The sequence below is a fragment of the Colobus angolensis genome, unplaced genomic scaffold (genome assembly GCF_000951035.1).
Source record: "Colobus angolensis palliatus isolate OR3802 unplaced genomic scaffold, Cang.pa_1.0 Scaffold639, whole genome shotgun sequence".
Classification (NCBI taxonomy): Eukaryota; Metazoa; Chordata; class Mammalia; order Primates; family Cercopithecidae; genus Colobus; species Colobus angolensis.
The window spans coordinates 599,237-624,830 of record NW_012120032.1 but is presented as its reverse complement, the minus strand read 5'-3'; the positions used below and the strand labels follow the sequence as shown (position 1 = coordinate 624,830).

The 25,594-nt window shown below is 36.1% G+C and overlaps 1 protein-coding gene across 6 annotated transcripts in view; it reads right to left on the bottom strand.

Moving 5' to 3' along the window:
• The window catches only part of MGAT4C (MGAT4 family, member C), an 883,869-nt gene that overhangs the window by 291,117 nt on the left and 567,158 nt on the right, over positions 1-25,594 (bottom strand). Inside the window, exon 1 of one of the 6 annotated variants that reach the window (XM_011963951.1) lies at positions 698-1,066. The exons of 2 other annotated variants lie outside the window; for them this stretch is intronic. The gene's annotated coding sequence lies outside the window, so the exon portion shown is untranslated. Of the gene's footprint in view, positions 1-697; positions 1,067-25,594 lie in introns of those variants that run through there. 3 more of the 6 variants (XM_011963953.1, XM_011963950.1, XM_011963949.1) reach the window with 3 other exon arrangements.

Below are 25,594 nucleotides of genomic sequence, written 5' to 3'. Positions count from 1 at the left end.
TCTGGCTACCTAAAAGACAGTATTTTATTTTGCACTAAAAAGCATAACAAAAATGCAATAAAAGATTTTAATATCTCTTAATTCCAAAAAGAAACCCTTACACACATTCTTAAAATTTTTCATTATTATTATTTCCTTAGATTTAAATGGTAAATATGAATGTAAAGTCTTACAACTTTATTTCAGAAGCCAGAGCCTTTGCTCACTTGGTAAATTTTGTTTTCCCTGTATAAATGCAACTTTGCAAAACTGTCCCAAAGAACTGCCATTTAACAATTAGAAACTTTGACTCATTTTAAGTCTACAGCAACACTACTTGGTTGACCATTTCTACCACTATTCTTTAATACTAATAGAAAAATATAGAGAAATGATGCAGAATGATATACATGCACATATACAGTTTCAAAAACACATCCAAAATTGTGGTCTTATAATTGCAGTTACTTTCCTTTTTCTGAAGCAAAGCTGAATTTACCTGCCATTCATTTTCTGCTGCAAATTAGTTTGTCAGGTACACGTTAGCAAGCTCTTTCTTCAATTCATTTTGCTAACTCCATAGTCCTTTAAATAATGATAAACATTCCTGAATAAAAGCTTACCAGATAGTAATCCTCTTTGACCCTTACACTACTTCGTCTGTAAGACACATCTACCTTTATTTTAAAAGAGAAGGTAAAACGGAAGAAGCCCTTACCAGAGACAGAGAAAACAATTCGTTCAGCTAGATCCAACAGTGCTCTGTGCAGCCTGGCAGCATGAGTGATCCTTGGGCCTCACACAAAAGCGAGATAATTGGCTCTCAATGAAGAGATGTAAACATCCATCATAATGGCACTGTGCTGAAACTGAACGCCACCTCAGCTGTTCTATGTACTCCGACTGGAAGATGATGTCACAAACATCAACTGGGTGTACTCTCATTGGCTTCTGTTACCTGGAATCATATCTTAACCCTAAACTGTCAGCTGCAAATTAAAATGCTCATTTCTGACTATAATTTCTGCCTTTAAAAGGAGAGTGAAAGTAATGTTGAGCTCCTGGGGGATCACAAACTGAAAATACTGCCCTATAAATATGATAAGACTGATTTACCTAATTAATTAATCAGAATTAGTGAAAACGTTATTTTTCAAATGTGTTTTGTTAAGTAACAGTGTTTACAAAAGGTATTTGACAGAATGGATATTAAAGGACAAGATGTATGTAATCATAGCATCTGGAATTTTAAATTTTGTAATTACTTTGCATTGATTTTACAGTACTAGCCCCTGAGATTTAAGAAACTCAAATTGAGAAAAATTATAATATAGTCAATTGTACAGTGAAGTTTTTAGTCAATTTTTTCAGAGCAGCCATTTGTGTTTTTAAATCTTCTAATAAAAACACAAAAACGTAAATACATTTTATTCTCTGAGTATTAAACACTATCTGCAAAGTATTGTATAATAAACTTTAAAGTATGAGATATTAAAAGCACAACATCACAAACATAATAATGTTAACTACTGGTTTTTACAAAGAGTAATTTATAAGTCACTGGAACTTCAGACAATTCCATTTCAGTAATTGAGAGCTACTCTATGAGATATTGCTGTTCTCTTTGAGCACACACGGGGTATAATTATCCATCTCTTACCTTCTACCTGACAAAAGCCCCAGATTTCTCCCTAGGCTTAAATCCAGTGGGAGAGGAGGATAATGGGCTAAGCTGGTTGCAGCAGCTTGCTGCCAGAGGGACAAAACTACAATCACCTTGAAATATACCCAAGCTTTCCCCACCGAAAGGAGCTGTCAACCGCATAACTGTGAGATGCAAGAATTACCAGAGCTATTCAGTGACCAGTTCCTTCTAAATCTAGCCCAGCCATATCCCAGGGCAAGCCCTTTGAAAGCTGTGCAACTCAGCACGCAAACAGAACAAGCACCTGGAGAAAGAGTAAGGAAATTCACTTCAACCACCTCAACTTTAGGGAAAGGAAAGCCACCAACAGTGCGCTTGCATGCCTTTATGTTATTTCATTTATTTCTGAATAATGGATTCAGGGCAAATATTTGTTGCACTCCCTCCGCATTTCCAATGACAGAAAATTATTTTTACTCAATGGCCTCAATGAGAGTTCAAAAAGTTCATAAATATAAGAAAATACACTTTCATATGTTCATATTTCCTCCCAAGTTCCGACTTTGATGATAGTCAGTTTATTTGATTACTTTGAGTAGCAAGCTAGCACGTGACGTGGGAGCAAGAGTTCTAGACTAGGGATGAAATGATTTAGGCTCCAGTTCTTGCTCCACCACTTACTATCTGTAAAAACTCTGGTAACTTAACATCTTTTATGTATAGACTGAGAATGGTAATGCTACATACAGCAAAATAATAATAATAGATATAGGGATCAGATGAGACAATTCATAGAAGCTTGCTATATAAAATAAAACATATTACATAAACATAAGATATAATTAATATTATTGCTGTTATAAAAGCAATCAAATGTGTGCACTATAAAGACACATGGAAGACTTAAAATTTAAAGGTACTTTAGTGCCCTCAAAATAATGTTATAAATATCTTAAACCCTTAAAATTTCAACTCGAAAATAATGTTGCACATTAACTTGATTTATAACACTGACACTGACTCAAGTTTTTTGTTGTTGTTGTTGAAGTTTTTAACCCTCCCAGAATAATTTGGAATTTAATCACATTAGTTGAGTGCAAGATTCTAGACTCAAGAAGACTATTTGTCAAAATGTACTTTAGGCCAATGTGAAAGACACTGTTCATTTAATTCTGCCTAAAAACATGGCAGTTTAGATGAAAATGCATATAAAAAAAGATTCATTGCCATGCAAAGCGATATAACATTGAATTACAGATCAGAAAGATGAATTTAGACAATGTGAATGTCAACTGTATTTCTGGTAGACGAATGATAAAGCTGAGATATTATAATTGCTAAGAGGATATGGCAACCAGAAAAAAAAATACACAATAAAATATAATCCTATATTGCATACATAATACAAAATTTTAACGGTATAAATTTTTAATGGCAGAGATAGAAAGCTAGCAAATTAGACCATATCCTGCTGCATGTAGAAAACATGCTGATATATAGATATATATATTCAGTTAATTTTTAAAGACAAATGTATTTTCTGGTGATTTTAGTGCACACAAATCATAACCTCTCTTATTTGTTTTGCATTTGTTTGGGTGACAGAATGCCACATAAAATGTGCCTAGAGAAATACAGCAATATAAAGATTGGGAAACTTAAATACTCCTAGTGTTTTGCAGGCATTTTCGTTTGTTTATTTATTTATTTATCTGTCAATTTCCACAAGTACCAATGCATAGGCATTTTGTATCAATAACTCACATCTTACACAAAATTTATTTATAGGTGAATAAGGTACTTAGTAAAGAATGCTGGTTATTGCTGGGCGCAGTGGCTCACGCCTGTAATCCCAGCACTTTGGGGGGCCGAGCTGGGCGGATCACAAAGTCAGGAGATCGAGACCATCCTGCCTAACATGGTGAAACCCTGTCTTTACTAAAAATACAAAAAAAAAAAAAATGCTGGTTGTTATTAAAATATGTCAATGAGATTTTTTAAGAATATAGATTTCAATGCTTAAATATTATACAAGATGGAGTCTCTAATCAATTATTTAGTAAAATTTTAAGGAAATACACTTATTACATATGAAAATAATTTCATATTTAAAATTTGAGTTGTTTAGAAATTAATAAAATTATTGGTTTATACTTTAATTCCTAGGAAAATTTATAAGGAAAAAAGATAATGTACTAGAAATATTTCATATTAATGTTGGACTAGAATAATGAATGAATCTTTATCGCATATATTAATAAGTCAATTTCAAGTTTTGTTTTTATTTATTAGGACAGAATTTATATTTTAGTTTTAAATGATTACATCTATACACCCAGGAATGTTTCAGATAAATATAGGATATAATAGTTCATATATGAATATCAGTTTTATTACTCCAAAGTATGTTTTATACATAAGGACAGAAAAATTTGTATACATATATTCTCTTACAGTGGGGAGAAATCATTAGAAAGTAATAATTAACACCAAAAGCAACGGCAGCGAAAGCCAAAATTGACAAATGGGATCTCATTAAACTAAAGAGCTTCTGCACAGCAAAAGAAACTACCATCAGAGTGAACAGGCAACCTACAGAATGGGAGAAAATTTTTGCAATCTACTCATCTGACAAAGGGCTAATATCCAGAATCTACAAAGAACTCAAACAAATATACAAGAAAAAAACAAACAACCCCATCAAAAAGTGGGCAAAGGATATGAACAGACATTTCTCAAAAGAAGACATTCATACAGCCAACAGACACATGAAAAAATGCTCATCATCACTCGCCATCAGAGAAATGCAAATCAAAACCACAATGAGATACCATCTCACACCAGTTAGAATGACAATCATTAAAAAATCAGGAAACAACAGGTGCTGGAGAAGATGTGGAGAAATAGGAACACTTTTACACTGTTGGTGGGATTGTAAACTAGTTCAACCATTATGGAAAACAGTATGGCGATTCCTCAAGGATCTGGAACTAGATGTACCATATGACCCAGCCATCCCACTACTGGGTATATATCCAAAGCATTATAAATTATTCTACTACAAAGACACATGCACACATATGTTTATTGTGGCACTATTCACAATAGCAAAGACTTGGAATCAACCCAAATGTCCATCAGTGACAGACTGGATTAAGAAAATGTGGCACATATACACCATGGAATACTATGCAGCCATAAAAAAGGATGAGTTTGCGTCCTTTGTAGGGACATGGATGCAGCTGGAAACCATCATTCTTAGCAAACTATCACAAGAACAGAAAACCAAACACCGCATGTTCTCACTCATAGGTGGGAACTGAACAATGAGATCACTTGGACTCGGGAAGGGGAACATCACACACTGGGGCCTATGATGGGGAGGGGGGAGGGGGGAGGGATTGCATTGGGGAGTTATACCTGATATAAATGATAAATTGATGGGTGCTGACGAGTTGATGGGTGCAGCACACCAACATGGCACAAGTATACATATGTAACAAACCTGCACGTTATGCTCATGTACCCTAGAACTTAAAGTATAATAAAAAAATAAAATAAAAAAAATAAAAAAAAAACTGTTTTCCAAAGTGGTAAAAAAAAAAAAAAAAGAAAGTAATAATTAGTGAAATTTATAAAACTTTTTTGTGATTCTTTAGTGGTGTTTCTTTTGGAAGAGTAGAGATACTAAATTTCAAGACCTTTCAGTAATTTTCAGAATGTCCTTTGGAAAAAAGTCTGATGATACTTGAACATCAGTCTGCATATGTATCTGGGTTACAGTCAAAAATAAGATAGTGTGTATGTGATGTGAACATTGATAATAAGACATATAACTATTTTCTACTATACTAAAATAATATTATTAAGAAATGTAACCTGATTACAAAATGTAAAAAAAAATAAATAAAAATTCTAAATATAAAAATCTTAAAACATTAAGAAACTACAAGAAAAAATAAAAGGATGGTGTCATTTCTTGAATGTTCTATTTAATATACACATGTAGAAAAGTAAAATGCTGCATATAGCTCTAATTTCATAAAGGAATAGTAACAAACACTGCATTTGAGAATGAATTTACCAACATTGTCTCATTATTTATTACATTACCCCAAATAAAATGGCCAGCTAGCATTTGTGAGTTCAGAGAATATAAAATATTTTAACTTTAATAGTGTGTAAAAGTTTAATATGGGGGAAAAACACTCTATAGACATCAATTTAAGCTTCATTCTCAGTAAATGTATATTAGTAAATTTTTTTTTTTTTTTTTTTTTTTTTTTTGCCCAGGCTGGAGTGCAGTTGTGTGATCTCGGCTCACTGCAAGCTCCGCCTCCTGGGTTCATGCCATTCTCCTGCCTCAGCCTCCCGGGTATCTGGGACCACTCGCCACCACATCTGGCTAATTTTTTGTATTTTTAGTGCAGATGGGGTTTCACCGTGTTAGCCAGGATGGTCTCGATCTCCTGACCTCATCATCTGCCCACCTCGGCCTCCCAAAGTGCTGGGATCACAGGAGTGAACTACCATGCCCGGTGTAGTAAATGTTTTCTAATATGAAGAAAATTGAATCAATAAAATTATTTTGACAAATCAAGTTGAAGATGTTTTGTAGATTAAGCCAAGTACATCACAATTTTATTGTGGTACTTACATACTATATATTTCCCAGGAGCTGAAATCATTGCAATATTTAATTGCCTGACAATTATTTCTGTTACATCAATTTTGTGGTTAAACTAATTATTTATATTATCAAAACAAATCAGCACTAGAGTCTAATTAAACTGGAGAAACCATCCTCCAATGTTTCCCAACCTACATATTAATAGGGTTTAGTTTATTACTAACTTCAGAAGGAATGAACATGTCCTACAGGTGATAATTTGATAGGCAGAACTTAAGAATTTAAATAAGTTTAAAACTGTTGTGAACATTATTATCTCCTTTTGAGCAGTTGAGCATATATAGGATTTTACTACATCTTGCAAGATTGACTGACCTACTACCTAGTTATCCACAAGATGGCAGCTCGATTTATATGGCCACCAACAACTAATACACTGGCTTATCCTTTCACATTTAACAAAACATAATATGTAAAGCATACAGGTAACTTTTGTGAATGAATGATCAGAATTAGGTAATTTTTCAGTTTATAAAGAATAAGCCATGAAAGATGGATATCTATTAAAATCTATTGAAAAGCAGGAGATTTAAAAAGTTCCTGCAGCAATTATTGAAAAAGGCAGAACTTTAAAACACTGAATTTTTACTAACACAAATTCCAACGTGTCATCCCAAATTTATTTCAGAGGTTAGCCTATTTATAATAAATTGCTTTTATTTTGTTTCTACAAAGTCTTATGTTGCTTTTACAAAATGCAAAGTTAGTCTTCAAAATAACTGTGACTATGTAGCAATGATAACTCACTGTTACAATAAGAGAGATCTAGGAATTGTATTTTCCATCTAGCAAATTCTAGATATAACTAAACCTCATAAGAATATCTATTTATTGACCTCACTTGAATTCCTTTTCTATACTTAGTCATCTGTACTCTCATTTTCTCTATGTCTGCCTTAAATCTATTATGTGGCAGCTTCAGTATATTACCTTTATTTCTGTTTTCTGTGCAGATAAAAATTCTGAAAATACTTAGAATTATTAGGCCATATCACCTTTCTTTTCTGAGATTGGATAGCCCCAAGACATTTAACTATGTTTATGTGTCAGTAAATTTTACTCTGGAGAAAGAGAAAATGATTTAGTAAGGATGAAGAAAAGTTTTCCTGCTTCTATGTTAAAGAAATACCAATTCTTAGACATGAAAGTAAGAAGCTATTGCTGTTTTAGTGATTCAGCTTCTTGTTTTTAAATGCAAAGCGAAAACATTATCTTATTAAAGAGACCCCAATTTAACATCAACGTGAGTTTATTTGACTAGGTTTCCTTTGAATGTCATGGTTAACCTTTGTAAAAAATGTAGAGATTAATGAATAGAAGGATTTATTTTTTACCCTGTTCTCTGAACGACGGTGTCTTGTGTTTTCATACTGCTCCTTAACTAAGGACACTTTACTTGCTTTCTTATATTTTGCTTCATTCTTAATATAAAATCTTACAACTCCATTTGGCACTTTTTTTCATTCACCTCACTTTTCTTGCCTTTTGTCTTATGTAACCCAAATTAGATCAAATAAAGAATGACTGACTCCATCTTGACAAGTTTGGAGCAACATTAGTCTCATAGAAACTTAAAATTGAATTCAGATCTTGATGAGGAGCATATGAACGCAACCACTTTGTGTTATACCAAAACGGGGGTTATTCATATAAAATCTGCTGTGCTCAAAACATTGCTTCAGACATGTGAATGTTTACACATGAAAGAGAGTGAAAACCAACTGAAATACTAATGATTGTGTGTTATTTCACCTTACTATACCTTTGCAGTAGAATAGTCTTCAAATCCTTCAAATACACATTACCATATAGAGAAATGGTATTATTATAATTGTAAAGGAAAAGAAAAAACATCATCATCATCATCATCATCATCATCATCATCATCACCACCAGTTGTTTGCTGACTTGGTGCTAGGCACTGTGCTGAACATTTTTCACTGGTTACTTAATTCATTTTGTTTTATTTAGTTTGCAACAAATCTATAAGATAGGTCAATGTTAAGATATTCAAAAGAGCTCTTAAGTACTACAAGCCTGTATTTTCCAACCATGTCCACTTATTTGAATCTCAACTTAAAATGTCAAAATACAGGGCCCCATCCAACTACCTGAAACAAAATATTTGAGAATGGGATGTAGGTGAGACTTTTCTATGTTACTCTCCACATGACTTTCTCTGTGGCCAGGTTTAAAAATCACTTCCCAAATCCTCAGGTATATGAGCCACATGTTTTGATGTGCAACACCAGATTTCACTAAAATAAGTAAATGCGTTATAAAAAATCTGAAATGAAAACTGTAAAGAAAGTAAAGCACAGTTTTTATGTAAAACAATAGGTCGTAAGGTATATGGAGAAAAATCCACATTACTCCATCTCACTCAGGTAAAGAGATGGGTGTCAGTGGCATGGTAAGTTCGAGCAAAAACATTAGATGGAGTCTAATCTTGCAGGAAGTCAGTAGGGACAGAGAAAAATAACATGACTAGTAGGAGGGAAACTATATGAACAGGCGCTGATTGAACATGCAGACTGTCCAGTAACATTAGGTTCTAGTACTAGGGAGTCCTATGAAAGCCAGGATGTCTACAGTTACAGTTCATCAGCCCCCATGTGAGTGAAGACTCCTCCTGCACACAAGCTAGCACAAGTAATGCCTTTTCTTAACGCAAAACATTATTGAGACTCACCCTAAATGTTCTATACTCTTCTTTTCAAAGACCTAGGATACATACAAATCCACTGACTCAGAGCATGGTACCTAAATGAATGGTGGTTACGTGGAATGAAAAGGTCACAGCATCTGTATTTGGGTAGGGATGGACCCTGTGAAAACCAACTCTATGACAGGAATAACAGATGAATGTTTCTAAAGAACTCTATGATTCCACAGAATTCTATTCATAAACCAAGCTTTGTGTCTGCCCTCTGCATTCGCTTTACATTTCAATTGTACTTGTTCAAATATATACTAGCACTGATATTTCCAGAATTAGTCATTAAGCATCATCTGTAATAAAATATAATATGTTTCTGAAGGTGTAAATGAGAATACTGTCCTTGTTATACTCTTTATAATCAAGTACATGTATCTATTAACCTGTAGATATAATTCAATAAATCTTATAAAAAGGTTTTAAATAATCGACAATTAGACAGAAACTAGTTATAGAAATCCTAAAGAATTCTAAGAGTTGTTTTCAATGTCTGGTGCTATACGTGTAACAGGTAGAGTAAGTTTACTTCTTCTTACATGTGAGGATGTTGCAATATATTTATTTTAAAATCAATTGTTTTATTTTTGTTTCATGAGAATCTGTCAACAGCAGCTGTAATTCAACTGTTCATTTAAATCTTACATTATTTCAGCCTTTTTTTCAGGACTTCCTTGTTTTCAGCAATATAGGGCTATGATAACTTTCTGTAAATTTGTTATTTTGTCAAACTTTGTTAAATAATCCTCCTTTTGATTTTGTGTAACTTTTGTTAATTTTGCTATTAGCTGATATTAGGTAATGCATCTTCCACTACACTTTACCTGCAACAATTCAGTAACAGTGTACTCCTACAACCGTAGGTCACCAAAACAGAAAATGCCTGGATGCTCCTTTAGACATTTTTTAAGTGTTTAAACTACAGTCACCCTTTCTGAACACTGTAGCCAGGCAACATAAATTAATGATCTTAGACCAGATCTTGATTGACTGTTGTCCAGGAACACATTATTCACCTTAATACATGAATTCAGCAAAAGTAAATGATTACTCTAATGGCTATGGGAACCTTATGAATTGCCAAGACAAATAACAACTAGGTACGACTGAAGCCTCTGTGAAATCACTGGCATATTTATCTTTCATCTCTGTCACTCCATGTTTGAAACTGTAGACTTGGAAAATACACTAGCTCTTTCCAGGTTAGATCAGAAAAAAAAAAAAAAAATCACTAAGTGGACACTGTGCAAATGTAGGAGATAACAAGATACTGCTTTCTTCTGCCAGAGGCTATCTGATCCTTGTATATCTGAAGGTCAAAGCCGCTTGTAGGCTAGACGGAAGATATTCCTATCTTTTCACCACTCTTGCATTCAAAATCAATTAATAAAATGCTGGTTGAAAACAAATGGCCACGCATACATCACACTTTCTTTAACTATAGACCTTACTGGAATACACAGTCTGACCTATAGGTACTGTATAACCTTCAGGTGCCTGACCAGGCTCCCAAATGTTCCCCAAATTCCACATCTCAGGATGAGCCAACTGCGGCTCTTGGGACTTTCTGATGTAGAGAGTGGAAGTGGGTTTAGAGTTCATCCTCTTTGTGAAAGGAACTACCCACTTCACCAGGCCTGCTAAATTCTTCTCATGCTCAAATAACTTACTCCTTCCTAAATACTGTCCCTAATATAGGGGTGTCTTTCACTGATTTTAAATTACTCTATTTAAAACCTATATGGTCCTCTGTTTAGTCTTGCTCTGTATAAAAACTGCCTCATGTTGCATTTCATACAAAATATGCTTACAGACCTTAAAATTAAAATCATTATATTGGACAAAAAAAAAAAAAAAAAATCCTTCTTGAGATTCCAGGGACCTCTCTCACAGGATACTTAGGGTATTGCTTCACCAGTCAAAAACCTCTGTGGCTGGCAACACTTTCTGCCTGAGTATTGCCTGTGCCTGCTGGATTCATTCTGCCCACTTGACTTGGCAGGCTGCACTCAGTTCATACTAACAGCCTGAATCTCGCACCTGCCAAGGGCAAGCCAGGTGCAGAGCGGCAAGGCGTGTATGTACAAGTGATGCAGGGTCTGGCCACTGCATATAGCCAGGCACATCAGCTACTGTGGCAGGGTGAGCAGCTCCACACACCGGCACATGTGCCAGTTCCATGCAAGGCTGTGGCTGGACCAGATGTATTTACTGCGTAAAACTTCTGCTACAGGCACTCACATCTGGATGAGGGGAGCACGGTGGTGCCCAGAAGCCTGGAGATGCAAGGAACCACAGAGCCACAAAGAGGGTGTTACAGGACTGACTAGGAGAGCCCCCAGGTCTGGACTCTGAGAAGGGCCGCAGCTCTTCTCTCCTTCTCGTCGCCTGCAATGTGGTGAGTGGGAGGGTGTATTTCAGCACTGTTTGTGTCATAGCAATTTCAGTCCCACCATTTGGTGGGTCACGAGTTCTTGTCCTGTGTCCAGGAAGAATGAGATACAAGGACAACTGCAGAGTGAGCAATGCAGAGAGGAGTTTCATTGAACGACGGAACAGCTCTCAGGAGACCCACAGTGGGTACCTCCTTTCTGTGGGCAGATCAGTCCAATGAGTTGAGGAGACCTGAAGTGGGTACCTCCTTTCTGCAGCTGGTAGTCCCCACATCTGTCTGGAGCTGGCTAAGTCTGGATTTTTCATGAGTTCAGAAAGGAGGAAGTGCATGCTGATTGGTTCATGGGCAGCCATGGGTTGGGCCCAGGAAAATCACAAGTTCTCACTCTGAGCCACGACTCCCCTTGGAATTAGCAGCCTGCTTCCAGGCTTCTGGCTGTCCCTGGCTTGAAGGTGGGGTTTCACTGGGGACCCACCCCTTTCATCCCAGGGGCCTGTCTACTTCCTGTCGCAATCAACATGCCATCTATAGCACCCGGGTTGTTTGTGTGGAGGGCTGCAAATAGGCCCACGCTGAGCCACCTTCGGCATCCACTGGTAACATCTCTCCCTAAGCTAGTTGTTGCATAACGTCCGGAAGGGGCCAAGGCAGCAGGGGTCTGGCATGTCAGCGCCTTGCCGAGCTTGCTCACACCCAGCTGGGTTGCAGCAGCACTGGGAATCCGCCTCAACTTTGCTCCGAAATAGGAGCAATCGCCAGGAGCGAGGAGGAGCAGAAACAGGCACTTCCCACCCTGCGGGGACAGGGGACTTCCCAGGCCCCAGGAGCACAGCGATGTCCCGATTCGGAGCTAGGGCTGGGCCTGGGAGCGTGGGGCTCCCACACTAACAACTCAGTAGGAGGCAGGGCTCCCACCTTTTTAGGCTGCCCCAGTCATGCCTCCTCCGCTGCAGCCAGTGTCCCTGCATTGGCTGCCCCAAATTGGCCACCACCACCATCATGTCTACCATGATTCTTTCCACAAAGGAAACAAAGTCATTTTTCTGCTATGTATAATTACTAGAGTTAATCTATTACTGGAAGGACACATATTTCTACATTGATGAAACCTATGGAGGCCCTAGCAGAATGAAATAAAAAGACTTCAGATTAAGGGGCATTGTTAAAAAATTTTAAATTACTGAGGATAAAGAGATCCTGCAAGTCTAATGTGAAAAAACAAAACAAAACAAAAATGAATCATAAAAATGTTCAGCAGTTAGACCATCACCATTTGCATGTCAGCAAATGGAGGGTGAAGGTATATAGTTTTGTTACTATATTGAAACGGTAGGAGAGACCAAGGGCAAAAATACAACATTTGGGATTTTTAAAGATAACTGAAGAATTAAATGTATGGTTTCATATGCTTTTCATATATTCAACAGATACTACATAGAATGCTTGAGGTTAAACCTTGATCCTCCGTTTGCTGAGAAATTACTTAACATTTAGGTGAGTGAATAGTTCTGCTCTCTTCTTCACCAAAATATAGAAATTCTATGACATGCAACGTACAAGGCACCTAGCATGTAGTAAATGGTCAAGAGATATTAGCTGTAATTTATATTATATTTATATCTATTTCCATATAAATCAGTTATGCAACTCAGGGTAAGTCATTTAGCAACTCAGAGAAACAGATTTGCCTCTAGTATCATGACTATTCTAAAACTCAAATTTATTATTGGATTTCTGAATTATAAATGAGTGAATTTAGGTAAAGCAGCTTCAGTATCACAAGATCCTTTCCATGGTTTTCATAACTCAGCACCATGACTAGTAACATCCTAGCCCCATATCATAAAGCATACAACACTAGATATGGAATGTCTTATTTTGTTCAAGGTTCTGAATAAAGCCCAGATTATCTATTATAAAAAACTTCTTTTTTTTCCTTTTTTTGAACAACTCTATTACAATTACAACACCTGTAATTCAAGAAAAAAAGTTGTTGAATGTGTTGAGAAAAAGCTAACCAATTCCAATGTAGGCATTTTACTATTCATTAGCATTATTTTACTACATAGATACATAATTAACAGATAAATAGGCTTTATTGCATTAGGGTACATTAAAGTTAAATCTGCTCAAAAAATGGAAGCGTAAGTTGGAGTACCAAATAAAAATTTATATCAAATACTTATTAATATGTTTGCAGAGAATTAGGTGGTAAGAGAATTAAAAACACAAAGACAAAAGAGAAACATACCCTTGTAAAAACACTTGTTGTCCACAGCTGACTCCCACCCGCCTTTTATTGTTTCAACCCCTTGCTCCCACTGAAAGTAAGCATGTATGTGTCCCTTAAAGTACTGTCTTAATTCTCAACTAGTTTCTCAGTTTACCCTGTTTAATGGCTATGTGGTTACTTAGGACCTTTTAAAATTAGAATATGATGCAGACACAGCCATACCCTGATAGCCAGAAATGGCCAGAAGCCTACTACCTTTTATTTTTGAATTTATCAAAGTTGACATTAAATAATTTACAATGCACTAGATTCCTAATAGAAAGAAACTTCCAAATCAAATTATTTGCATAGTAAGGTGTGTTTCCATAGGAAATGAAGCAGAGTTAGTTATTATCTGCATTTACTTTCTCTAGAATCGCTCCATAATTAGACCTGGATCAGAGAATAGAGTGTAAGTCAGAGATTCTTCTGTTCAATTATTGACTCTGTATTTTATGCACCATGACAAAGAGCAAGTTATTTACATTCCCTGAACAATGTTGCCTAACTTGTGATCTTTCTCAAAGGCTTCTTGAAGTTATTAAAAAGAGAAATATATTATATAAATTATTTAGATCATTATTTAGTACTTGTTAATTGGTAATTGCTCAAGGGATGAATTTTTCCTATATCACATTATATTTTTATATAATAAAAATATTTTTGAAACAGAAACAAAGCTATACATGTTTTTTTTTCCATTAAAGAGAAAGGTTTGTTCATTAAACAGCATATATAACTACTGAAATGAAGGTTTTGTTCATTAAACATCATATATAGCTACTCATAAATATTAAACAGAACCATAAAGAAGAATGGAACACATGATAAAGTAAAACTGTGTCTGAGAGAAGCAGCATCTGAAAACATTTGTGGGGCAGTTATCAGTACTTGTCTAGCACTATCTTGTGCAGAGTAGTAGCTCATTAAACATGTGTTGAATTGATTTGACATTTTAAGAATTGGTGAACCTCTGTAGTAGAACATATTTAAAAACCCAAATTGCATCAACTTCACTTCTATTCATTCAATAGACAAAAATTGAAGACCTTATATAATGCCAGTCATTGCATTAATTGCTATGATACAAACATGAATACAATTCATACTTTAGTTTCAAGGAATTCTTGGGCAAGGGAGAGCTTGAAACCTTAAATAAAATACACCAGACCAAATTTCTTACTGGTCTGTTAACATAAACGTAAGTTTACCTAGAAGGCTGAAATGTCAAATATTTCTGTTCCTCACTTGAATAAGCAAAAAAAGATCAGCAAACTATTAGAAGCAATTTCCTGAGAAAAGTAACTTTTAAGATATATAATAATGTCATGACTGATTCAGACCAATATTTTGCAACCCATGTATCCATAGTACTCTATTGATTTTCAATATGCACAACCAAGACCAAGAGGCATATCAAGGCACTCAAGTACCTTCTGAATCATCTTGAATTGATTAGGTGTAATAGAGTTCATGATTAATTGAGAGCATACCAGAAGTCTGTTGTACCTTAGGGTTTCACTCTGCCTTGCAAGGAAGTAAGAATCACAGTGAAGGGGAAGTAAGAATCACATTACAGAATGTAAATGAAGGAAACTCTTAACATCCCTCCCCCACCACATACAGCCTTGTTTAAAATCCTTCAGAAGTTCTTGTTTTTATAAGGAGGAAGGCAATCCTTTTAACCCATTTATGCCTGAGGTTGCAACTTTTTGAATTTTTGCAATCAGACCTTGGTGATGGCATTGAGCAGTAGGATATAAATAACTTCCACATGCTTAGTGTTCCAATATTAGAACAGTAGGCATAAATTTAATATAGTTTACAATGTCCTGTATGATGACCATAATCACTCTAGCCTTACCTTCCACTATCCTTCTCATCTCACTGTTGTTTTTTCCTGTTCTCCATCACAAATGACAAGTTTCAGTCCCATTTCTTCCATAATTTATTTTGCTACAGAGCATGTTTATATATCCAGACAGTTGTTTCTACCTGGAATGCTTTCTACCCATTTTTCCTTTCATATTACTCCTTATTCTAACATGTCAAACAATTTGAATCTATAAATCACTCACAATCATGTTGCATCTTTCAGCCACAGGTTCTTTGCATATGCTTTCTATTCTAAATAGTCTTCTATGCATGCCATCTTTCTCTTTATCTAGCTGTCTCTACTCATCCCAGATCAGCTATCCCTTATCAAAAAAGTCATTGTTGCCTAATTTATTAAATCAAATCTCTCTTAAGTGACCTTATATCCTGATAGCTCTCTTTTGTTGAACTTATCATTGCAATAGATTTACTTCTGTGACTTTTAAAATGTTTGTATCTTCCACTAGGTTCTTGAAAGCAGACATTCTGTCTGCTTTTGCCTACTCTCTTAGGCATATGATTCATTTTGTAGACTAAATTCATATATAGATATTCTAGTATACTACATAAAATATGCATATAAGCTTAAAAACTTTGGCATGAAATTGGCATTTATTTTTAAAATTTTCTAATTTTAAACATTCTTTGTATTTTATAAGCCCTTTAAAAGTAATTTCTACCTGAGGTCAGAATCAGAGAAAAGATAAACCATTTTAATATATTTTCTAGCACTTACTAAAATATTTTACTTATTATTTGTACTTTCAAAATTTTTGACTGACTGGACTTCCATATGGAATATTTTTCAACTTTCATCCTAGATATAGTAATGTTGACTGTAAAAACATTACAGTCTAGACTGGGAGAGTCAAATAAATATTCTAAATTTTTATTTGTATAAATTTATGGGATGATACAAGAGCAGTTTTGTTACATGCATCCATCACATAGTGGTCAGTTTAGGGCTTTTACGGTATCTATCACCCAAATACTTTACATTATACCCATTCAGTAATTTCTCCTCACCCACTCCATCCCATCCTGTCACCCTTCCGAGTCACTATTATCTATCATTACACTCTCTATGTCTATGTCTCTACATTTTTTAGTGCCCACTATGAGTGAGAATATATAATATTTGTCTTTCTGTGTCTGACTTATTTCATTTCAGATAATGTCACCCGGTTTTGTCCATGTTGCTGCAAATGTCATGATTTCATACTTTTTATGGCTGAGTAGTATTCCATTGTGTATGTATACACCAAAGTTTCTTTACCCAATCATCTATTGATGACACTTAAGTTGATTCAATGTCTTTGCTACTGTAAATAGTGCTGCAATAAGCCTATCAGTGTGGATATCTTTTTTATTCATTGATCTTTTTTCTTTTGGGGAGATACCAAAGTAGTGTGACTGCTGTATGAAATTGTAGTTATACTTTTAGTTCTTTGAGAAATCTCCATACTATTGTCCATAAAGCTTGTACTAATTTACATTCCCACCAACAGTATATGAGAGTTCCCTTTTCTCTGAATTCTTACTAAAATCTGTTTTTTTTTTTTTGTCTTTCTAATAATAGCCATTCTGACTGGAATAATGTTATATTTCATTGTGCTTTTAATTTTCATTTTTCAGATGCTTGTAATAAAATTTGAAATGCTCAACTAGTGAAGTTGAGCATTTTTTTCATATATCTATTGGTCATCTGTATGTCTTCTTTTAAGAAGTGTCTATTAATGTCTTTTGCCCACTTTTTAATTGGATTATTTGTTCTGGGGGGGGTTGTTGTTGGGTTATTTGAGTTCTTTCTAAATCCTGGATCTTAGTCCCCCGTCAAATGCATGGTTTGCAAATATTTTCTCCCTTTCAACAGGTTATCAGCTCTCTCTGTTGATTGTTTTTCTTTGCTGCACAGAAGCTTTTTAGTTTAAGTTCCATTTGTCTATTTTTGTTGCCTGTACTTTTGAGATCTTAGTCATAAATTATTTGCCTAGGCCAATATTCAAATGAGTTGTTCCTAGGTTTCCTTCTAGTATTTTTATAGTTTCAAGTCTTATGTTTATGTCTTCGATACATTTTTAATTTATTTTTGTATATGGTGAGAGATAGGGGATAGGGACTCTGTTTTGTTCGTTTGTTTTTATTGTTTGTTTGTTTGTTTGTTTTTGAGACAGAACCTCTCTCTGTCGCCCAGCCTGGAGTGCAATGGTATGATCTCCGCTCAATGCAACCTCTGCCTCCCAGGTTCAAGTGATTCTCTTGCTTCAGCCTCCCAAGTAGCTGGGATTACGGGCATGCGCCACCACGCCCGGCTAATTTTTGTATTTTTACTAGAGACGGGGTTTTGCCACGTTGGCCAGGCGGGTCTCGAATTCCCGATCTCGGGTGATCCACCGACTTCGGCCTCCCAAAGTGCTGAGATTACAGGTGTGAGCCACCGGGCCTGACACAGCGGCCCGGTTTTGATTGCAGCAGAGGCCTGTCTGGAGCTGCCACTGCGAAGACGCCAGCTGCAGCGAGGGAGGCAGGGCTAGCGCTGCGCACTCCACAAAGCCAAGGGAAGCAAGGAAGAGGTGGAAGTCCCGCCCCCTTCCGAGTTGGCTGCGCAGGAGCCTCTTGCTCCCAAGTGAAGCTGCAGCCACCCAGCTGCGTGTGCGGACCCGGGCATTTCTGTGCGCTGGGGGTCCAGGAGCAGGTGCCCCGCCCCCTGAGGTGCAGCTACAGCCACCCGAGCCATGGCTACGGACCCGGGCATCTCTGCACTCTCCGCGGCCCGGGAAGCAGCCCCCTGCCCCAGCAGGCTCAGAAGTGCCTGCTCTCACTGCCTGGCCTCTCCCGGCGCCCTCACAGATCTGCGAGCAAAGCTGAGGCCGAGCCCAAGTGCTGTCACAAACCCAGTGGACTTTGCCCACTCTTGGGGCAGTGCTGACACATCAGGCCCCTGCCGCCTCAGCCCCTTCTGGACTTTGGGCACTGGCAGGCACGGGCTGTGACACCCTCTCTGGGGCTCTGCGCTGCCAGGCATCTACAATCTTCTGGGCGCTACTGCGTTCCCTCGTGCCAGCCATTGAAGCTGCTTGCAGTAAGCCTGATCTAACCGCAGCCTCGCAGGGAGCCGGCACCCGTGCGGGCACCTGGAGCAGCCCAATCCCCTACCCGCAGCCGGCATGCCTGGTTGTGCTCAGTGGCCAGACTCCACTTCGCTCCCTCACACATTCCTCACTGCTCCACGTCTGGCTCACCCATGTCAGGTGTGACACCGAGGCCAGTAGCGCGAGCCAAGCCCAGCCCGCCAGGCCAAAATACGAGCCCAGCAGGCTCCAGCAAAACTCAGGTAAAGGCGTCACCAGCCACAGAGGTTTCCAGCTGGCGAAGGGATACCTCAAGGATCCTTTGCCTGACTTTTCTCAGGCAAGTTTCATTTTTCTGCATGTGGCCATTCAATCTTCCCACCATCGTTTATTGAAAAGAGTGTCCTTTCCCCAATGCGCATTTTTGTTTACTTTGTCAAATATCAGTTGGCTATAAGTATGTGACTTTATTTCTGGGTTCTCTATTCTGTTCCATTGATTTAAGTGCCTATTGTTTATACCAGTACCGCGTTATTCTGGTTACCATAGCCTTGTAATAAAATTGGAAGTCAGGCAATGTGATGCCTCCAGCTTTTTTCCTTTTGCTTAGGATCACTTTAGTCATTCAGGCTCTTTTTGGCTTCATATACATGTTAGGTTTGCTTTATCTAATTCTGTGAAAAATGGCATTGGTATTTTGATATAGATTTCACTGAATCTGCAGATTCAATGAAAGTATGGTCATTTTAATGATATTTATGTTTCCAGTTCATAAGCATGGTAATTTTTTTTGTGTGTCATCTACAATTTCTTTCATCAGTGTTTCACCAAAGTAAAGATGTTTTACTTCCTTGGTTACATATATTCTTAGGTATTTATATTTATTTTTGTAGCTATTGTAAATGAGATTGCCTTCTTGATTTGGTTCTAAGCTAAATTGTTGGTGTATAGAAATACTACTGATTTTTGTATGCTTTTTTGTATCCTTCGAGTTTACTGAATTCATTTATTAAATTTAAGAGCTTTTTCTAGAATTTTTAGGTTTTTCTACCTGTAAGATTATATCTTAAACAGGCAAAGATGACTTGCTCTTTTCCAGTTTGTATACATTTTATTTCTTTCTCTTGCCTTGTTACTCTGGCTAGGACTTCTAATACTGTGTTGAATAGGAGTGGTGAAAGTGGGCACTCTTGTCTTGATCCAGTTCTTAGGGGAAGTGCTTTCAACTTTTCCCCATTCCGTATGATATTGGCTATGGGTTTGTCATATATGACCTTTATTATTTTGTGGTATGTTCCTTCAATACCTAGTTAAATGAAGGTTTTACTATGAAAAGATGTTGAATATTATCAAGTGCTTTTTTTTGCATCTATTGAGATGATCATAGGGTTTTTGTCCTTCATTCTGTTTATGTACTGTATCACATTTACTGGTCAGCATATGTTTAATCATCTTTGCATCCCTAGTGTAAAACCCACTTGATTGTAGTGTATTATCTTTTTGATATGCTGTTGTATTTGGTTTGCTAGTATTGTGTTGAGAATTTTGTGTCTATGATTATAAGGGATATTGTTCTGGAGTGTTGTTGTTGTTGTTATTGTGTCCTTGTCTGGTTTTGTTATCAGGCTGATAATGGCCTCCTAGAATGAGTTAGAAAAAAATTCCCTCTTCTTCAATTTTTGAACAGTAGAAGGATTGTTATTAGTTCTTCATACCTTTGGTAGAATTTGGCTGTAAATCCATCAGGCCCTGGGATTTTCTTTGTTGAAAGATTTTTTTTTTTATTGTTATTACTGACTCAATCTTGCTGCTTTTTATTGGCCTGCTCGGGCTTTTAAATTTTTTCTTGGTTCAATCTTGGGAAGTTGCATGTTTCCAGGAATTTATCTATTTCCTTTAGTCTTTTTAGTTTGTGAGTATATAGTTGTTCATAATATTCTCTAATGGTCTTTTGTATTTCATATCTCCTTTTTCACTTTTGATTCTACTTTTATTGTCTCCTGTCTTATTGGTTAGTTTATCAATTTTGTTTGTCTACTCAAATAATCTCGTTTTATTTTATCTTTTGTAATTTTTTGTTGGTCTTTTTTCATTTAGATCTTCTCTGATTTTGTTATTTCTTTTCTTCTGCAGTTTTGGTTTGTTTCTGCTTTTCTAGTCTCTTCAAGTGTATTATTAGATTGTTAATTTGTAATCTTTCTACTTTTTTAATGTAGACATTTAAGCTATAAACTTCTCTCTTAGCACTGCTTTGCTGTATCTCACAGGTTTTGGTAGGCTGTGTTTCTATGCTGAGGGAATTCATCATCACTAGACAGGACCTACAAGCAACATTCAAAGGTGTCTTAAACTTGGAAGTGAAAGGTAGATGTTCACCATCATGAAGACACATGAAAGTATACAGATCACTAGTAAAGCAGTTACACAAAAGAAGAGGAGAAAGGGATCAAGTGGCGCCACTATAAAATTCTACCAAGACACAAAAACAGACAGAAAGAAACAAAGAATTTATAAATTTTAAATAACATTTAGATTTATTAAATCTATATAGTTCAGAGCTGTCTTTTTAATTCACAGCTGTTCTTTCAAATATTTTTATATGCACTAGACTGTAGTAATTCAATAAAGGGGGGAATAAATAAACCATAAAGAGAATGGAAACTTATAAAAATATCTAAAGTCGTTACAAGCTAGTAAGTAGGCCTAGACTGGAAAACCATTGATTAAATGCAGAGCAAAGATGAACATACTTTTAAAGTAAAAATTTAGACTTCTCTTGCTTTGGGAAAGAAGTATTGTTAAGATCTTAGGGCCGGGCGCGGTGGCTCAAGCCTGTAATCCCAGCACTTTGGGAGGCCGAGACGGGCGGATCACGAGGTCAGGAGATCGAGACCATCCTGGCTAACATGGTGAAACCCCGTCTCTACTAAAAAAAATACAAAAAAAAATAGCCGGGCGAGGTGGCGGGCGCCTGTAGTCCCAGCTACTCGGGAGGCTGAGGCGGGAGAATGGCGTAAACCCGGGAGGCGGAGCTTGCAGTGAGCTGAGATCGGGCCACTGCACTCCAGCCCGGGCGACAGAGCGAGACTCCGTCTCAACAAAAAAAAAAAAAAAAAAAAAAAAAAAAAAAAAAAAAAAAAAAAACAGATTTTCACTTATAATATGGAATTCATAGAATTATGTAGACATATCGATTGCAAACAAACAATGCAGTTCCTAAATAACTCTAATGTAAATTTTCTTACCGAAATATGACTAAGATAGTGGCAGTAGGACAGAAATAGGTTTTGGTGGCATTAGAATATGTTGAAACTCACAGAGACATCCCCAGATTACTGGTGTGAAGCTGGCTTTGAATTAACAAGGGATCTCATTAGAGAAGATGCTTAGAAAGATGATTGTGTATGTCAGCCTTGAATTATAAGTTCTTTTAAGCCATAAGGAGAATGCTTTCATTAGTCTTACAGATTTATGGAGTTGTACAGCTACTGATGGCCTTAGAAATTATTGATCTCACCATCTCATTCAGCCTACAAATTTTACAGATGTGAAAAATGAAATTTTTAGTCAACTAGCCCAAAGTCTTTTAGCTAAAGACATGCTTAATTGAAAGCCAGAATTTGGACTCTGGCTGTCAGCTCCCCATCTCTTTGTTCCATACTTTTCATTGTATTAATATATTCAACTGGCCCATCACAAAAGACTTACTAGGTCAAAATTTTGCCCATATAGATTAAAAAACATTGAAAAATACATGATACATAAAGGATTTTTTTTTTCTTCATCTTCTTTACTTCAGTAAATGTATATTGAGATCTATTTTTTCCCTTTTAAACCTACTCTCTACCACACTTTTAGGGACTCACAGATTTTTGAAGGGTCCATTAAAAACATTAGTAAAGAGAAGATACAACCTTAATAAAATATTTTGTTGTACTTATTTAATTGGCTTATTGCTGAAACAAAAGGATATCAACCATATATATACACACATATATATACACACACACATATATACATACACACACACATATATACATACACACATATATATACACATACATATATATATACACACACACACACACATGTATTTTTGGGCTCTACCAACAAAAATTTCATTTTTATTGTTTATTTCAGTTTTTATCAATAAATATTATTATTCTGAAAGAAAGTGGCACTTTTTTTCTTCTTAGCAATATGCATATACATTTAAAATAAAAAAGAAAGGGATTTTTGTGTGTGTGTGCCTGAAAAACAAGTAGAGAAGATATTACAGTACCCCTCTCAAACACCATCAACCCACCCTCACACACATACACATCTCATTTGCCTTTTGTATATATTCTTTCATACCTACATATATATATATATATATATATTCTTTTCTTTTAATTCTCACACTATGTGGAGTTTTCACTAACCTCATTATATTTTATTTAATTGTTGTGAGCTCCTCATATGCCTTCAACAGATATTTATGAGTTCTTTAAAAAATTGTAGAAGACAAAGTTGTTATAATTATATCTATTTGGAAATAACCTGCTTAAGTGTTTTATATCATCAAGTCACTTAGAATATCTTTAGATAGGTCTTACCTCATCTACATATTAGTCTTATAATACTGAGACTTGGGCTCATTTCTACTTATTTCCAAGAAATATTTCAGTGAAATTTATTTTTTTTTCTTTTGGTCATTTATATAAGTGTAGTTCTGATCCTTAATTCTATTAACATTTCTTGACAGTAGTCAAGAAAATTTCAATTTAACTACAGTCATAAAATGTGATTGTTAGTATATTCCAGTCCTGTGGTACTTAGGACAAAGACAGTTTTACAGTGTTAACTCAATTATAAACTCTTCAAATCAGTTTTTTTTTTTTTTTTCCTGGTTGCCAGGTGTAGAAGAGATCTCCAGTATTTTTCACTTTCTCCTCATTTTTCTTCTCAGAGAAACTGCCTCGAAATGGCAATATCTTCTTTGTGCTTAATGACCCTAACTTCATGAAGACTCATTGGCATATAGGTGAGCACTTGAATATTTAAATTAAGAGATTATGAGATTTAGACTATATTAATGGAGGAAAGAATGCATAAAATGTCAATATAGTTATTTTGTTGATATTTTTGATGGCACCCTGGTTCCCAATCTCCTTGAAAATGTTACTTGATTCTTCTTGTATTTCCCATATGAATTGTACTTTTTTATTGTGTAAAATATATATAACATAAAGTTTATTATTTTAAACCATTTTAGTTGTACAAGTCAGTGTTATTAAGTATATTCATGCTGTTGTACAACCATCACCATCATTCTTCTCTAGCACTTGCATCTCCTGTAGTGAATCTCTGTTTTTGTTTTGTTTTGTTTTTCTTTTGAGATAGAGTCTTACTCTGTCCTCCAGGCTGGAGTGCAGTGGCATGATCTCAGCTCACTGCAAGCTCTGCTTCCTGGGTTCAAGTGATTCTCTGGCCTCAGCCTCCCAAGTAGCTGGGATTACAGGTGCACACCACCACGTCCAGCTAATTTTTGGCACTTTTTTAGTAGAGACGGGGTTTCATCTCTACTAAAAAATGTTGATTAGGCTGGTCTTGAACTCCTGACCTTGTGATCCGCCCGCCTAGGCCTCCCAAAGTGCTGGGATTACAGGCGTGAACCACCAAGCTCTGCCCACAGTGGAACTCTGTATCATTAAACAATAACTCCCCATACCTTTCTCCTTCCAGCCCTTAGCAACCACATTTCTATTTTCTTTCTCTATGAATTTGACTACTGTAGGAATTTCATATAATTAAAATCATACAATGTTTGTTCAGTTTTGTCTGGTTTATTTTACTTACCATATTTTTTTCAAGTTTCATCCATGTTGTGGCATGTGTTAGATTTTCACTTATTTCTAAATTCAGTGTAATCCCTATCAAAATATCAACATCATTCTTCACAAAATTAGCAAAAACAATTTAAAAATTTATATGTAACCAAAAAGGAAAAGTGCAAATAGCGAAAGCAATCCTGAGCTGAAAGGGCAAAGCTGAAGGCATCACATCACACTACCTGACTTCAAAATACATTACAAGGGTATAGTAAACGACATAGTATTGGTAAAGATACACACATGGAACAATGAAACAGAATTTACAAAGCAGAAAAAAAGAGCGAAGTATTTATAAGTAACTAATCTTCAAAAAAGATGACAAGAGCTTACATTGAGGAAAGACAACCCTCTTCAATAAATGGTCCTGGAAAAATTGGATAGCCAAATGCAGACGAATAAAACTGGAACGCTATCTTCCACACAAGCAACAATTAACTTACAACAAATTAAAGATTTAAATGTAAGACAAAGAAAATACAAAAAATACTAAAATAAAACATGGGAAAAACTATTTTGGACATTTGCCTAGGCAAAAAAATTTATGAAGACCTCAAAAGCACAAGCAACAAAAACAAAAACAGACAAGTGGGGCTATATTAAACTAAACAGCTTCTGCACAGCAGAGGAAACAACAGAGTGAAGACAAAAGCTGTTGAATGAGAGAAAATATTTGCAAACTCTCTATCCAACAGGGGCCTAATGTCAAGAATATAAAAGGAACAGTTTCAGAATGAATGGTACCAGCTCTTCCTTGTACCTCTGGTAGAATTCGGCTGTGAATCCATCTGGTCCTGGACTTTTTTTGGTTGGCAGGCTATTAATTATTGCCTCAATTTCAGAGCCTGCTATTGGTCTATTCAGGGATTCAGCTTCTTCCTGGTTTACTGGGAGAGTGTAAGTGTCCAGGAAATTATCCTTGTCTTCTAGATTTTCTAGTTTATTTGCGTAGAGGTGTTTATAGTATTCTCTGATGGTAGTTTGTATTTCTGTGGGGTCGGTGGTGATATCCTCTTTATCATTTTTAATTTCGTCTATTTGATTCTTCTCTCTTTTCTTCTTTATTAGTCTTGCTAGC